Genomic DNA, 16,038 nt, shown 5'->3' on the forward strand with positions numbered 1-16,038 from the left:
CATATTCAACCTTTAAATGCTGTTTCTTTAGGTCTCCATACACCTAAAAATGCAATGGTTGTCTCCACGCTTCCAAAAACACAAAGCACTGACTTTGAGGCAGTACTGGATTATATATTGGTTTCCTGCAATCTGTATTTGACATGATTCATGTTACCTTAATTTAGGAAGAAAACGATCACTGGATGAGCTTTCACATCAAAGTTTAATTGAAACATCGACAATTAATTGAAAAACAAGCACAAACAGATGTGCGGCAAACAGTACATCGAGTCCTGCATGCACATAATAGAAGAGGATCTCCACCAGTCTCAGTGGAGTCTTTTACTTCCCTTCCTATCTTTTTTTTTTACTTTGAATGGACCTCACATAAGGTGTTTAAAAGCACATCTAGATAACAAGATGGCAGTAAATTCATCCAGAGAACAAACACAGGGCACGGTGTAACCTTTGAGCTGAAGCCAGCAATAAGGGTCTAGGACAGCCATCTGGATTTATTCTCATTTTTATTTTATGCACATGTAAAGTGGAGTGGGAGGGTTTATTTCTTTTACATGAAAAGAAGTTTGCAGGCAAAGACAGCAAAAAACAACAGCAAAACCCATCCTGCTCCCACAGTTGAACTCAGTGTGCATTCAAGCTTCAGACATAAGAATGTGTTATCAACCAGATCCGTCTCTTAATTCACTTCAATGAAACATTTATTGTATTGAAAAAAGATTACCTGATTGATTATCTCAGTCATGTGAATGTTGTATAATTCAAATCAAATCAAATCAAATCAGACCTTTATTGGCATGAGTCTTCTATATTACACAGTGATTAGAATGTAGTCCCTAAACAATAAAATATCAACAAGCCAGTTAAAACCTCTGAGTATCAAAATGTTATACATTCAAAAAACCGACACACAATCTCTGAACGACCAGACATCAACAAATTGATTAAAATCTCTGAATCTTAAAATGCTATATAGTCAGTTTGATAGAGTTTGGCTCAGTGAAGGAACTTGACGCAGTGCTCCTAGGGAGATTTCCAAAAAACTCGCTACCATCAATGTTGTGTGTGCATGGGTGTCTGTATAATTGAATAATACGAAGAAAAATTTACCAGTGTTAACTCTAACTCACCTCACCAACAATCACAAGCACAACAATCACAAACCCTCTCATCACGAACGTATGGAAGCTGCTATACCGTAGTGCATACCACAGGAGTGCACATGAACATAGTGAAACTGAATGAAGGGTCCAGTCAGGCAACTCTGTAGGTTGGGGGTGTGGGATGTGATTGGTACTCCACCACCATATTCATACATCTGCCCCAGCAGCATGATTAAACCACACTAAAGCATCTCCAACACACTGCAGAACACAGGCGTGAAGAGACATCAAATAATGCCTCATTATGAAGATCTGTGCATTGTAGAAACCCATTGCCTGACTGAATATCTAAACTAGCATAAAATCCCAAGACATGTCCGTATTGAGGTACCCAAAGTATGAATAAAAACACGGTATGGGAAAACATTACCTGTGGTTGTTGGTCAGAGTCTCCTTTCTGAACAAGAAGTTCTACAAATAAGTAAACAGTGGGTACTGTGCCAGCTGCCACAACTTTAAAGGGCATGGAGAGGGCTGAGACTTAGTGTATCACATGCCCTCCTAGTGTCTGCCTCCAATCAATTGCAGCCTCATTTAATTGTATAGATAGCCATATGAGTAAGAAGCTATTACACCTCCCGCATCTTCCCATTTACATCTAAAGATGTTATTAGCATGTGATGTAGTAGCTTTTATTTATTTTACTGCATTTTTATCCTATCTGTCCTTTAAGCAACTCATGTCCCCTCACAACAAATTTATAAGATAGGTTTGACTCAAGCTCCATAGCTGAGAAGTTGATTGGACACAGGTCTTCCTAAACCAAATTCAGAAATCTGTCTACTATGCCATGTATGGATATCATAAAAACCCTGGCTGGAGTTTGGCTGCCAATTGTGGGTTGCTGGAGCAACCATAATAGATATTGAGGTATCTGCCAAGAGATTCAGCATGGACACCGTGGAGGCAGTCAGGGAGAAGGAGGCCACAACTATGGGAAATGAGAAGGGGAGACGACAGTGTTTTGGGGAGGCAATTGCACCTAGGAGAAGGGGGAAGATGGCAGCAAGCAGCAGGAAGTGAAAAGCAAGGCAAAAATCAGGAGTCTGTTTCAAATCAATTCAGTTTTGATCAAAGGGAAATTCAAAGAGAGGAGGGGCTGGAAGAGAGCTTCTGCAAGGTTATGGAATTTCACTCTGTTGATGCTCAGAGGTAGGTAATGTGATCTCAAACCATCCTACCCACCTATTCAAGCACCACTCTATGGCACATAACAAAACAGCTTCCAGGGCTGAATAAACAAAGGGTGTATTGATTTCTCTTTGTAGAAAAATCTAAGAAATCCCTCTTTATAAAGCGAAAAGAGAGAATAAGAGGAATCAATCATTATATCTAAAAAAGTTAGTTTTGGAGAAAGAAATTCTCACCCTCATAACATTATTACCACCTTTAAAAATAAAAAAGCCCAGATTTTTGAGAAAAGTTTTTGCTATGGCATAAAACCTAGTAGTGCCTGTGGTTACCTCATCTTTTTTACCTCACTGCCCATTTATGATTAACAGTTAGTTTAACCTGTGCCATTTTACTGATTTCCATAAATGCTTTGGTCCCCAAACATGATTGAACAAGGCTATTATATATGATTATGTGAATTAATACTTTTCATACCACATCCTTTCCCATAAATAGATAGTAAATTCTAGAGAGCCTTGATGCAATATGATACCACCTACACATTATTTGTAATGTGTATTCATTATGTTTATTCAATGTACAACAGGTCATTAAATACTGTCATATATTGAACATATTGTGCTGTTACCAAACGGGTTGCCTAACTCCCGGACTGGTCATGGCAACCCCAAACAGCATATGTGTGCTCCCTGTTCCAGCCGCGTACCTGCCCTAAACACTATAGGGAAGGCTCTTGCACGCGCCAGTGAAACTGACACAATTGCTCCTATGTATCCTGAGCTGCTGGCAGCTGAGAAGCGAAGCCAGGTCAGCCTCTCCAGTGAGCCAGAAAGACTCCATTTTCCTGTGCATCTTGGTTCCAGCAGAAGCCATGTCAGAGAAAGCTCAAAGACATGTAGGCTGCGTCTACACTCCCCCCTCCCTTGCAACATCGGACTGGTTAAGCAAAGCCATTCAGAGACATTGAGATAACGATCCCCATTGAGATAAAGATCACACCTATTGTTTTAGATCATTAAGCTCATCAGCAAGACTCCCTGTTTTCTCCTGGGGTTGCCCAAGTCACTGGATTTAGAATAGGTTTCCAAATCACCCTCTCACCACCCGGGTAGCCGACCATTAGTTCTTTTGTCACCTTTTGTCATACTGGGAACCACCTGGATAATCCAATCACCTCCCCCCCCCCCCAGAAAACAGTATAACTGAGCTGCTGTAAGTCCATATTTTTTTACCTTAGGGCTTCCCATTTCATACAGCCTGCCACTCTGCCAGAGTGAGCAGCCATGCTAGAATACACAGGGGGCTACCCCTGCCCCCTTTTTATCCCCAATAGTCTAATGGAACTCAGGACGGACAACTCCTCTACAAGAAAGGTGCAGTATTGCCTTAATCTGCCAGCCATACGGCAAAAGTCTCTCTCTCTCCTCCCTTTTGATTCTTAGATTCTCTGTATGTTTGTGTTTGCAACATTGAATGCCTGAAAACAACCTCTCTTAATTCGGAATCCAATGTCTCTGTCATTATTCTAAGGTCACAGTTACGGGCTGTGGTATAGTTGGTTGCAATCCCCTTTATAAATATTGTAGTTACTGATTGCTCAGCTAATTTCCCCATTTAAAGGAGCATTTCGGGTAACAGTGTACATGGTTAAAAGATCTGATGGGAAAACACTGACCACAGCTTGTATGGCTTATTGTTGCCTCTACAGTGCAATCCTAAGCAAAGTTACACCCATTGACTTAAATGGATTTTGAAGAGTGCAATCCTTCTTCGGACTGCAATGTCAATTGCTTAGATTGTACATCCCTCCACATGGTTCTACCATCTCAATTTTCTTATGGGGACTTTAGAAACCAGAGCAGCTTTCAAGAATGCCCCCTTGTCTAAATCAATCATTCTTCTCCAAAACATCTTAGGTCTGTTTATTAAATTGCCCCTTTCTACCATAGAGTGTTGCACTATGGACTTACACCAATGGGATCCCAGATCCTGAAAAGGCACCAACCGGAGGACAAACAAAGGTCCACTAATGGGCAGCCAGATTCAGAGGTTTAGGCCCAGTGCTATCACAGATTCTAGTTCTGCACCAAATTAGGATAATAGCAGACTTATTCCATTGGCACACACCAGGTGTATAAGACGGACATTCAAATCCCTCCATCGCTGTGCCTATTTCACCTCCACAACCATCCTCCATTACCACGAACATGACATCACTAGTTCCGTTCTCATCAGGACAAATGGAATATAATTTCTTTTCTCCCATTCCTCCTTCCCTCCTGAAACTATCCCTGTACGTGCTTTTACCTATTTGCCTTATCTTAGCTTCTCCATTCAAGACATATGTGCTTTATTGCCTGCTAGCTCCCATGGCACATGATTAGAACTCTCCCTCCTTTCTACCTGAAGTTCTATTCCTGTCTATACACTGCACCTTTTGGTCCCAGTTTTCACATCCTCACTTATGGTGATTTTGCAGTACTCTTAATGAACTCCATCCCTTTCATGCAGGCATTTGGCAGGTGCTGCTGACCCACCTGCCTTCCTATGGATATAGTGGGATTAACTGATTGTTTAGGAGCCAAGCAAGAATGTTCGGGTCTTCCCTTGACTGTTTTTTTTGAAAACAATTTTTTGCCTCTTGGTGGTTGTGGGGGGGGGCGGGATAAATAGACCTGGTCATTGACTGGTTAGGCCACAACTAGTTTGATAGGAATAGGGTGAATTGATCAGGTTTGGACAATTGACAAAATTACACCATTTATTTCAAGCTACTAAAACCAGTTCACTTTTGAAATGCAAAACTACCCTTCAAGGTGCATCATGTGTTTTAAATGACCCAAAGCATCTACAATACACCAGATTCCTCGAACTGCACTGGGCACCTTTAGCTGTATAGGGTACTTAGAAGCTAAGGAGACCTAAAACTTCAAATGTTTCAAACAACACAACGAACTAAAGCTCTCTAACTACTACATACAATTACGTTAAATCCCATGGTTAACAATAACACATATACCAATGAGACACAGTTTTGCCTCTCTATGCCAAAACTTTCCACAAATATGTAAACCTGTACCTTCAGCTGACTAACTGATATTTTCAGTGCCAACCAATTTCCAAGAATATCAACTTCAGAATCCTTTTAGAACACAGAACGGGGGTAATATTGGGAGGAATCATTGAGTGGTGGGTATTCAGAAAGAAGTTGGAGGATTGTCCTTCACATACCGCCTGGCTTCTGGTGTCCTACAGGATTGTATCTTGTTCTCATGCTGTTCAGTGTATACATGAAACTCCTGGGTGAAGTCAGGGAGAGAGTTGGGACTGCATTTCGCTGGTATGCAAACAACACCCATCTCTATCATTCTTCTTCATCTCGGTTTTGTGAAGCAATGAAAAAAAATAGGCCAGTCTCTCTAGTCAGAGATACTAGGCTCAAGACAGATTTAATCTGAGACATCATCTCGTTGAAATGAAAGTGCTAGTGGTCGTCAGATCTCAAAAGCTAAGCAGGGTCAGCCCTGGTTAGTACTTGGATGGGAGACCACCAAGGAATACCAGGGTTGCTGTGCAGAGGAAGGCACTGGCAAACCACCTCTGTTAGTCTCTTGCCATGAAAACCCCCAAAGGGATCGCCATAAGTCAGCTGCGACTTGACGGCACTTCACACACACACACAGTGGTTGGTGTCATATTTGAGCCTGGAGAAGTTATGCAGCATATTCTGAATGGGGCTGTACTCCCTGTAAGGACTGAGGCTCATAGTCTGGGCATAATCCTGAATCCTGGCCCTTGGATGGCAGTGGTTTCTATCAGCTTGGATGGCCAGTGTCAGCAGTGGTTTCTATCAGCTAGAAAAGCCATACCACGATGGTTATGGTGGTCCTGCTCCTATGTAACTGGCTACTTTATAATGCTAACCAAGACTGAGGGATTCTCTTTTTTGAGAGACACATCCTTACTGTATCTTATCTAATTTTTAGAAATCAAAACAATTGTGGTTCAGAGGGCATTCTGATTTTGAATGTCAGGATTTGTTCCTAACCAGTGAGGGTTTTTCTTCTTTTTGACTTGGGCTTTCTTGCTGTTGCCACTTTTTTCTTTTAATAACAAGTTTAAATTCTGTTATTTTCAATTTACATTTTAATAGATTTAATTGGTGGATCTCAATCAGGAATGCCCAATAACCCATTTGGCTTGTGACATGCCTGCTGCAATCAGAGAGCTGAACATTCACTGAGTTGTAGATGCATCCAAATGCATCCAAACAAAAGACTTGTCAATTTGCATGAGTTTGGACTGCTTTCTCACAGCTGTCAGCTGTCCAACCACTACCTATCTGCTACTACTCACCCTTTCAATTTGTAAAAGGTATGTAGCTAGTATAGAAAAGTGATTACAATACTATATGGATCTAGGGTGGCCCTCTTCCAGGTGGTGCCTGATTCCCAGAATTACAGCTTATATCCAGATGACAGAGATCAATTCCCCTGGAGACAGGGCTGCTTTGGAGGGTGGACTGTATGGCATTATACCCTGCTGGGGTCCCGTCCCTCCCCAAACCCCACCCTCCCCAGGCTTCACTCCCAAATCTCCAGGAATTTCCCAACCTGAAGTTGGCAACCCTGGATTGATCTGGTAGATCTGGGTTCGAATCCTCACTCTGCCATGGAAACTATTAAATCATGTACAGCCTCCTCTTTGAGGGACACAAGCCACAGTTCTCTGCACCATGAAATTATTTTACCTTTCTTGGCAAATGCTTTGCCTAGAGAAGGAGAGGCATCTGTCAGAGCAAAAGCCATTTTCCCCCTAAGGGACCACACCTCATTAAAAAAAAATTGCTCCCCCTATAAAACATTACCTTTGTCTGAGAATAATGAACGCTATGAAATTTTATCTTAGCCCTGATTGCTATTCCATCAGCAAAGTTAACACTTTTCCTGGACCATTCAAAATCTCCTTACATGTGCTTCCACACTGCTTTCTAAAGCCATTTATGCATCGGTTCGTTGATTCATGTTCTACACCAGACTGAACTGGTTCTTCGTGGGAACCATGCATGATTTTTTCAGTTCAGCTCGCTCCCACCCTGTGCATTCCCCACATCTTCACGATGTTGTTTTAGCATGAATTTAAAGGCTGCTCCAAGCTCAACTCTGTTCAAATCAATGCCATTTGTGCGCATAGTGAAAACAGCTGGTCTCTCAACCCATGCCCCAACATGCCCCCTTCTCTTTCCCCCCTCCCATTCCCCCTCTAGCCAGACTTCTGCCAACCCCTCAAAGCCCAAGAAGCCATCTTGTCTCTGGATGTTTAAAATGTTCTGCCATTAGATTGCATGTGTCCTTCTCCCCCACCCCCTTCCCAATAGTTAAGAAGAGTTGGTTTTTATATGCTGACTCTCTCTACCACTTAAGGAAGAATCGAATGGCCTTACAATCACCTTCCCTTCCCCTCCCCACAACACCTGTGAGGTAGGTGGGGCTGAGAGAGTGTGTCTAACCCAAGGTCACCCAGCTGGCTTCATGTGTAGGAGTGGGGAAACCAACCCAGTTCACCAGATTAGCGTCCACAGGTCATGTGGAGCAGTGCAGAATCAAACCCGGTTCTCCAGATCAGACTCCACCACTCCAAACCACCACTCTTAACCACTTACAAACCTTTTCTGAGTACTGCTCTAGGGAAGATCTTAAAATAAACCATCACAAATCTAAGATTATGATCATCTCTAAGAGGAGGAAAATCCCTCTTTTTTGCTGGGTATTAGATGGCTTTGAGGTTGACCAAGTCAAGGAGTTTGTTTATCTTGGCATTCTTTTTTCCCATAACATAACAGAAATTGGAATGTCCATCAAAAAGCAGTGTCCATCAAAATTAAACCTGAGGTTGGTGCTATTGACAAATTTTTCCATACCAAAGGTGGCAAATATATTCCAGGGGCTATTCACGTTTACAATCTAAAAATTATTCAAATTGTTCTTTTTGGTGTTGCCATTTAGATAACTGTTATCAATGAATCTATAGATCGCCCATTGCTTCAGTTTTTACGAAAACTCTTAAATGCCCCTTGATATGTTGCTGGCATTACCCTTCACTCCGAGTTTGGCCAAATATTGCTCGAAGCTAGGGCATGGTTGGCTGCCTTTAAGCTACAACTTAAGCTGCGCTTTAGCACTCAGGGGCTCCTAGCTTCTCTAAAGCACTACCCTTTTAAATCCTCATGGCAAAAAATCTTAAATGAGAAATTGTCATTGTTGGGCTTCTCGCATGATATATTAGATATTGGGAAAACTGAAGTTTTCACCAAAATTAAAAAGCGCATTAAAGCGCTTGATTATAACAGAACTACTTTTCCTGCTCGCCGCGTTTGTTCATCCCAGTTCTTCGGAATACCACCACCACGTGGTTTGCCTGTTTGTCCTTATTATTTGACAACTCCTTGTCACAGGCCTGAGTGATAGGGAGCCTGTACCTGTGGCATTCCTATGAATCTTATGAGTAAAGCATAGAAGTAAAAGGTTTATAGAGGCTTATTTCTCTGAACAGAATTGATGTGGAAAATAAAGTGGAGTAAAGGTCATGCTGGCTAAAACTATTCGGAGATGAATAAAACTGCAAGACTACAAGGTAAAGATATGCAATGTTGCCCACCTGATGGTTGTGTCTGGAATAATATCAGCTTCACTTATCTGAGGCGCTTTCACCCCTTCTTGACATAAACAAGAAGGTCATTTCTGCCTGGAAGTTTAGCCCCTCTGATAGCTGGGAGGGAATAATGCCACCATCTAATGATTCAGATGTAGTCTTCAAACCTTGCACTGGTGAACTTTGTGACTCAATGCCAAGAACATGGTAATTCTTTCTTCACAGACCAGGTGACAATGGCACACCACCACCATGAGTCACCATGCCAGGTGCAAGGATACAGGTATTAGTGTAGCCACCTAGGGCAGAAGCTTCTAGCCTCTCAGTTCAGATGACCACTGGTCTGAGAGAATAAAAGCCAGAACCAAACTGCCAGAAGGCAGAGAGTAATTGGAGGACAGCTTCAGCTATCTGGCCTTGCTCTCCCCACATCTCCAAAGATGTAAAACTTGGAAAGGGAAGTTGACGGAAGATGGCTTAGGCTGTCTGACCTCACTTTCTCAACATCTCCAAAGATGTAAAACCCAGAGATGTGAATGGAGAACAACACTGGTTGTTTGGCCATTAGCTTTCTCCGTCTTTTGCATAAGACGTAATATTCAAAAATGTAGAAGTGAGAGTGGAGGGCAACACTGTTGTCTGGCCATTTGCTCATTCTATCATTTCATATCTTGCATGATATGGAACTCTACCATTTCACAAGCTCTTTGTGGGAAAGACTCTCTTTGAGAGGGATTCATGTCCAGATGACCTGCTAAGGCTGGATGTCTGGAATGAATGCTTGTGGACTATTCCATATGATGGAGGCTCTTAGTATTCCTACTAACCTTATTGTGGGGTCTAAGAGTATTGGATCAGTTCCATATTGGGAAACACTGACATCTCATTAATCCTAGCAAGGATTGATGGGTTCTCACTGAATGATCTAAATGGTCTGACTTGGCTTTCTTTGAGAAACATGGAAGTTGTGAAACCTAAGTTACACAACTGGTCTCTTCAGTTCTCAGAATCAGAAAGAGGATTCTTAGATACTTTTAGAGATTCCTCTAAGCAACAAGAGATATCTCTCAGGGTAAAGAGTCAGAGGTTTCCTCAACAACACAGAGGAAGCTTCTACACTCAGTGACAATGAGTGGCATACACAGTATGCATACACAATTACATTATATAGAGAGAGCTATAGAGCTCTTACCTGGAACTAAAGTTCATTCAGGTTCTCTCTACATATTGAATTTAAAGCTACACATAGTCTTGTAAATTACTGACTTCAGCTTTACAAGAATCATCTGTCTCTGATATAGAACAGTATTCCAATGAACCAAAAGCTCATTAAGTATTTTGGACTATAGCTCTCAAATAAACTAAAAACCAGAGAATCAAAGATATGGTAAAGACATAGAAACATGAGAAAAGACTATGTTCTTACAGAAAAGGTTTGCAATGTCCTGAATATAAGCTAGGAGAAGTTTAGAAATAATATAAGGTTGTATTTTGCATTAAGATGTTTTTAACAATGAATTTCTCTCCTTATACTAATCATATTTTGACAGGCTTTCTGTAAATTGATTTATTCCTGAATGAAATGCATTACAGGTTTAAGGTTAGAAAACCTTACATATAGAAATTGCTTATAAAGATTGTTAGAAACTGCTTGCGTATATCATAATGTATTTTATGACATGTTTTGAGAGTGTGTAAATATTCACATGCATATATATATATTATGTGAAATAAATGTTATTTAAAGGAAGTTCATTGTTTATAAATTTTCTAGCACACCTCAATAGAAAGCCTACAGTAGTAGGAATTATCATTGACTCCTGTCTGTGAGGTCTCGCTGAATAAGATAACTTCACTTCTCAGTAAGTGATACATTCTAAGAGTGTAGACCCTTAACGACATGAGCCGTGACATCTTTCTAGAGCCTTCTGTTTAGCTAGACTGAATGCTAACCCCTCTACGGTTATGCAGGGCAGAATTTTGAATATACCATACCCAGGCAGGACCTGTCCTTGCTCTTCTGGCCCTATCGATTCATTAGCTCATTCCCTCTTGGAATGCTGCTTTTATGAGGAACTTTGATCACATTATATCTCTCCCCTTTTAACATATAAATCTAATGCCTCTGTGTATGACACAATGTCTTTTTTACTAAGTGACAGGGATCCCAAGGCTACATTGTCAGTGGCAAGATTTGTTTCAATCCTTATATCCCTTAACCATTAGATATATGCTGCTCAAGATCAATGGATCAAGGAACTTCTAAGGGATAAAGGAAATGAAAGGTTCACATTGGTCTGTAATACTGAACATTAGTAACCTTCTTATCCAATAACGTACCTATAAATATTGAGAGAGAGAAGTATACCAAAAGGGATGGGGGAGACCACTCACAATATTCTTGGGAAACTGTTAGAGAACTGATAGCTACTAGTTTAGTGTGATACCCTAAGGGTTAATTTTCTGCGCTGTGCTGCGGTTGGGGGCAGGGTTAAAACATTATTAAACTTGGTTCCTACTGGAAAGCTGTTTCTGGGCTTTGTTTTTAATATTCATTGTAAACTAAGCCCGTTCTACAACATTTACCTATTGTGTCCATGCTAGCTCCTCATCTGAGCAATTTCATATGAACAGATAATTATAAAGGCCATGAATCTAAAACAATTGAAGGAATCTGAAGTGGGTCCATAACAGGCATGCCCTATTCAATCATGATTTCAGCATGGAACAGCCACTGGGCCTATCTGAATGCTCTAAGGAAGGTAAGTTCCAAGAAGTGATTTACCTGCTTTCCCAGTTTCTGAAGCAACTTGCAAAAGAGTGACATGTTGTCACCCAGGAATTCCTTTTTTTTTTTTTTTGCTGTTGCAATTTGCAGAAATGTGTTTCAACATTAGATGAGATATGCCTCTCCATGTGTGCATCTCGTGGAAAGATGGGAAATGCCATGCTGAGACAAAATGTGCAGGGATCCAGAGATCCCCTTGGGCAAACAGGAGGCATTCCACTGACGATGCAGCTCTCTGTGCTGCTCCAGAGGATCACCCAACTCTCAGAGGTGGCTTCCAGGGAGTAGCAAGGGGCCACAGGAGGAATGAGGAAGTGGGAAAGACACAATGCTGAGAAGTTCGTTGGAAGATTTTTGGAACTGATCCAATAAGTTCAGAACGTAGTTGTAAAAACACTCGTGGCTTGAACCTAAAAATAGCCAAGTCAAGGGAAAGAAAAGTACTGAATATGCTTATTAAGGGCAACTTACTTACAATTTACTCACTTGCTTGGATTATGCATGCCCCAGGATTATCACGGCTCTCAGAGTCAGTATTGGTATAGTGATTAGAGTGCCATACTACAATCTTGGCGATACAGGTTGAAAGCCCCACTTAGCAATGGAAGCTCACTTGGGTCAGTCTCTCTCTCTCTCTCTCTCTCTCTCTCTCTCTCTCTCTCTCTCTCTCTCTCTCTCTCTCTCTCTCTCTCAGATTAACCTGTTGTTGTGAGGATAAAAAGGAAGAACAACTGTGTAAACTGCATTGGGCATCTGTTGTAAAGAAAATCAGGGTATAAACATCTGGTTACACAAACAAATAAATTGGGGCAGGCCATGTACAGAATTCGTGAGCTGATTTTGTGCTTGCTCCATCAATGGCATTCAGCAGGCGGTGCCACTCAGTGTGTTGGTACATTCTAATAACTTTCTAAATTGAATTACATTTCCCAAGCAGCAATTGTTTTAATGAATATGTATAACTGACTGTAAGATTATTTTAAGTATTTTTATCTGCCCTGAGCCTGGCTTTGGCTGGGGAGGGCGGGATAGAAATTTAAGGCATACATAAATAAATTAAACAAACACATCCAAATAATATAAATTTACATGGAGCATGATTAAACAGAGAGGCAAAATGGGCCAGCATAGAAAGCTAGAATCTAGGGGTGTGCATTCAGTAAGGACAAACAGGAAAAAAATTGTGATTCAAACAGCAGTTGGTAATCCTGATGCTGATTTTTTTTTTAAAAAAAAAAACTTTTTGTGGGGATCTTTTTGGGATTGCCGGCTAAAACCTGGAAGGAGGAAAAAAACCTGTCCCAAAAAAAAAAATGCTTGGGCACTTTAGCACCAGTTTGTAGTGCTTTAAAGTTTAAATCCTTCTTCAGCCCCATTATGGGAAATCTTTCTAGGATTCTGGGGGGAGTGTTTTTAAAGGTAGAGACACCAATTAGGAGAACCCTCAAGTTTGGTAAATATTGGGTGAAGGAGTTCAATTTTATGGGCCCCCAAAGACAGTGCCCCATCCATCCTCCATTGAAAACTGTGGATGGGGCACCCTCTTTGGGGACCCATGAAATTGGACCCAAGGACCCAAAGTTTTCCAAACTCAGGGTTTTTTTTATTGATAGTTGCCAGCAGGTATGCTTCAAATTTGGTGTCTTTATCTTCAAAACGTTCTCCCAGATCCCCAGAAAGATTCCCCATATGCTATAATGGAGCTGAATTTTTTCAGATTCCCGAAACCACAGTCTCCCGTAGATCTATTGGAAGCGTAAGATGGATGGCATCTCATATGGATGGCAACTCAGTCCAGATCTCCAGATGACCTCTTCAAGTGGCTTTATATAGATGCAGAAAAGCATGGGAGACAAGATACAACCTTGAAGGACCCTGTAGGCCAGAGACCAAGACTTACAGCATCTGACACCTCAGTTTCTCCTCATTCTGCTACATTTATAGACCCCAATGTGCATCCCCCACTTCCTTGAATTCCATGTAAAAAAGCTTGGTGAGATGTTCTCCATTCCATAATAGATCAACGTGGAAGGATGGCCCTCCAAATAGTTGCATACAAGTCATGGTAAAATGGTGAGCTCTATGTCCATCCAAATAAGTGTACTGCAAATATTTTAATGCTGCTTTCCATCACAATTGTTCTCAACATGCTTCATTAACACACTTTAGATATCTTTGCATGGACCTTTTCATCTGGACAATCATTACTGGAACAACGGCAACTTTTCACTGAATACTTGAATCTTGCCAGACCAAATGAGAAGACATCTAAGTTAAACAAACTAAAGCTTAAAGCTATTTCTTCTCTTTCTCCTGTATTCTATGTTGTGTATGTATATAGTTGGGGAGTAAGCAAGGGAGACTTAGGAGCTTGAGTCCAGCACGAAGGATCCTAAACCCTGCTCACCCTCTTGGCTAGGCAAACGGATCCTATTGGCCCTAAGCCAGCATGTCCCATTGGTCACCGGGAGAGTATTCCCCCCTATCATGGATCAGGGGGGAGTGGCTGCAGGGCTGCCAGGGGGCTTATAAGCAGGGCACATTCAGTGTGTAAGTTAGTTCTATGCTGAAATCAAAGCTGTGTTGCTGAACCCCGTCTCTGATCTCGTGAATCCTTCCCACGTGGACTTAACATTCTATATATGTTTTAAATATTGTTATATTTTATGCTGAAAAAAATAATTCACAGAAAGCATAGGGTCCAATCAGCCAAATTTAAAAGTATATGCTTGAAGATGAAAACTGCCTTGAGGGTCCTCTGGTGGAAAGGAAGTCTAAAAATATGTTCAAAGTCCAGTAGCATCTTAGAGACCAACAAGATTTTCAGAGTATAAGCTTTCAAGAGTCAAAGCTCCATTATATCTCCAAAGCTTATACCCCCCAATTTTGTTGGACTCTAATGTACTACCACACTCAAATCTAGCACTTCTACTGCAAACCAAAGTGGCTACCCTCTGAAACTAGAAATATGTTCAGTAAATAATACACAAATGGATTAGCAGTTGAGTCGGCTACACAAAAACGCTATCCCAAATGACACACAGTTTTAAAAGGTATAGCAGACACATGGCAAAAGGGAGGCAGAGAACATGAAGACAGAAGGTGACCTAGCTAAAGCCATACTTCAAGTCAACAAGCTCAAGGTGTACTCCTAATAACATCCTGTTTCAAAATCTAGCCAGGAAACCATCCTAGGTATGTCTGTGACACATCACATTATTTTTGAATATTAATACTGTTTGGCTTTAGGGGCCAAGCTTGACTGGATGAAAGGAACAGAGTGTTACAGGAGACTTGACAAAACATTGACTGGTCTTTTTTTAAAACCCACTTCCAGCTGAGGCTCAAAGGGAAAGCTCAAAGGGAAAGCAATAGCAAGTTACTTTTGCTTCCAAATACCTGACCTAAGCGGGTCAAAGGGAAATGATCATATAGATTTCCTAAATGTTTGCAGCACCTGTGCATTGATAAGAAAATAGGAAGAGACTCACAGCCCATTCCTGAGCTGTGCTGGCGGCCGCGCTCACAGCACTTTGGAGGCCGGCAACGGCCCACGCCGGCGCAAGGGCCCACAGTGCCAGCATCCGGGAGGCGCATGCCAGTGTTTGTGGCCCCAGCACCAGTGTGCCGGGCCGGACACTGGTCTCCGGCTGCTGGGGCGGCAGCACCAGGCCTGAATGCCAGCAGAGCATGACACTGGTGTCCGGACACCGGCAAATGCAGCGGCGGCGACCTGGTAGGCATTCCTGAGGCATAACGGCACTGGCCAGGGGGAGGGGGGGCTGTTAGGCGTTTCTGAGCCGTTTCAGCTTGGGAACGCCCCCTCCCCCCCAAGATATGCCACCTTTTCGGTGGCGTATCTCCCGTGCAACCCTACGAGGGTTGCATTTTTTTTGTGTGCCGGGCGTTTTTGTGCCTCTGTGTTGCCTCCTAAGCCTGGTGAATATGCATTCATCGCAGGAATGCACTGTCACTGCATCCGAACCAAAGTTCCACCAAATGCAACAACCTATTTCCACAGCATCTAGCTGGATGCTTCTGACTTCTAAAGGAGCAGTTAAAATGGGGATACTGGCTGGTAAATCCCTAGTCAGAGTTACAGTTCAGCATATCACACTAAAACCTAAGGCCGTGTTGGCGAACCTACGGCACGCGTGCCGGACTTGGCACACTGAGCACTCTCTGTGGGCACGCACGAGTAAGTTGAGCAGCCGTCGCGTCTGCATTCCCTGGACTGCCCGCCGCCCAGCTGGGCGGCGGGGGCTTTGAACTGCTCCACACAGCGCAGAGCAGTTCAAAGCC

The sequence above is a fragment of the Euleptes europaea genome, chromosome 5 (genome assembly GCF_029931775.1).
Source record: "Euleptes europaea isolate rEulEur1 chromosome 5, rEulEur1.hap1, whole genome shotgun sequence".
NCBI classification, from domain to species: domain Eukaryota; kingdom Metazoa; phylum Chordata; class Lepidosauria; order Squamata; family Sphaerodactylidae; genus Euleptes; species Euleptes europaea.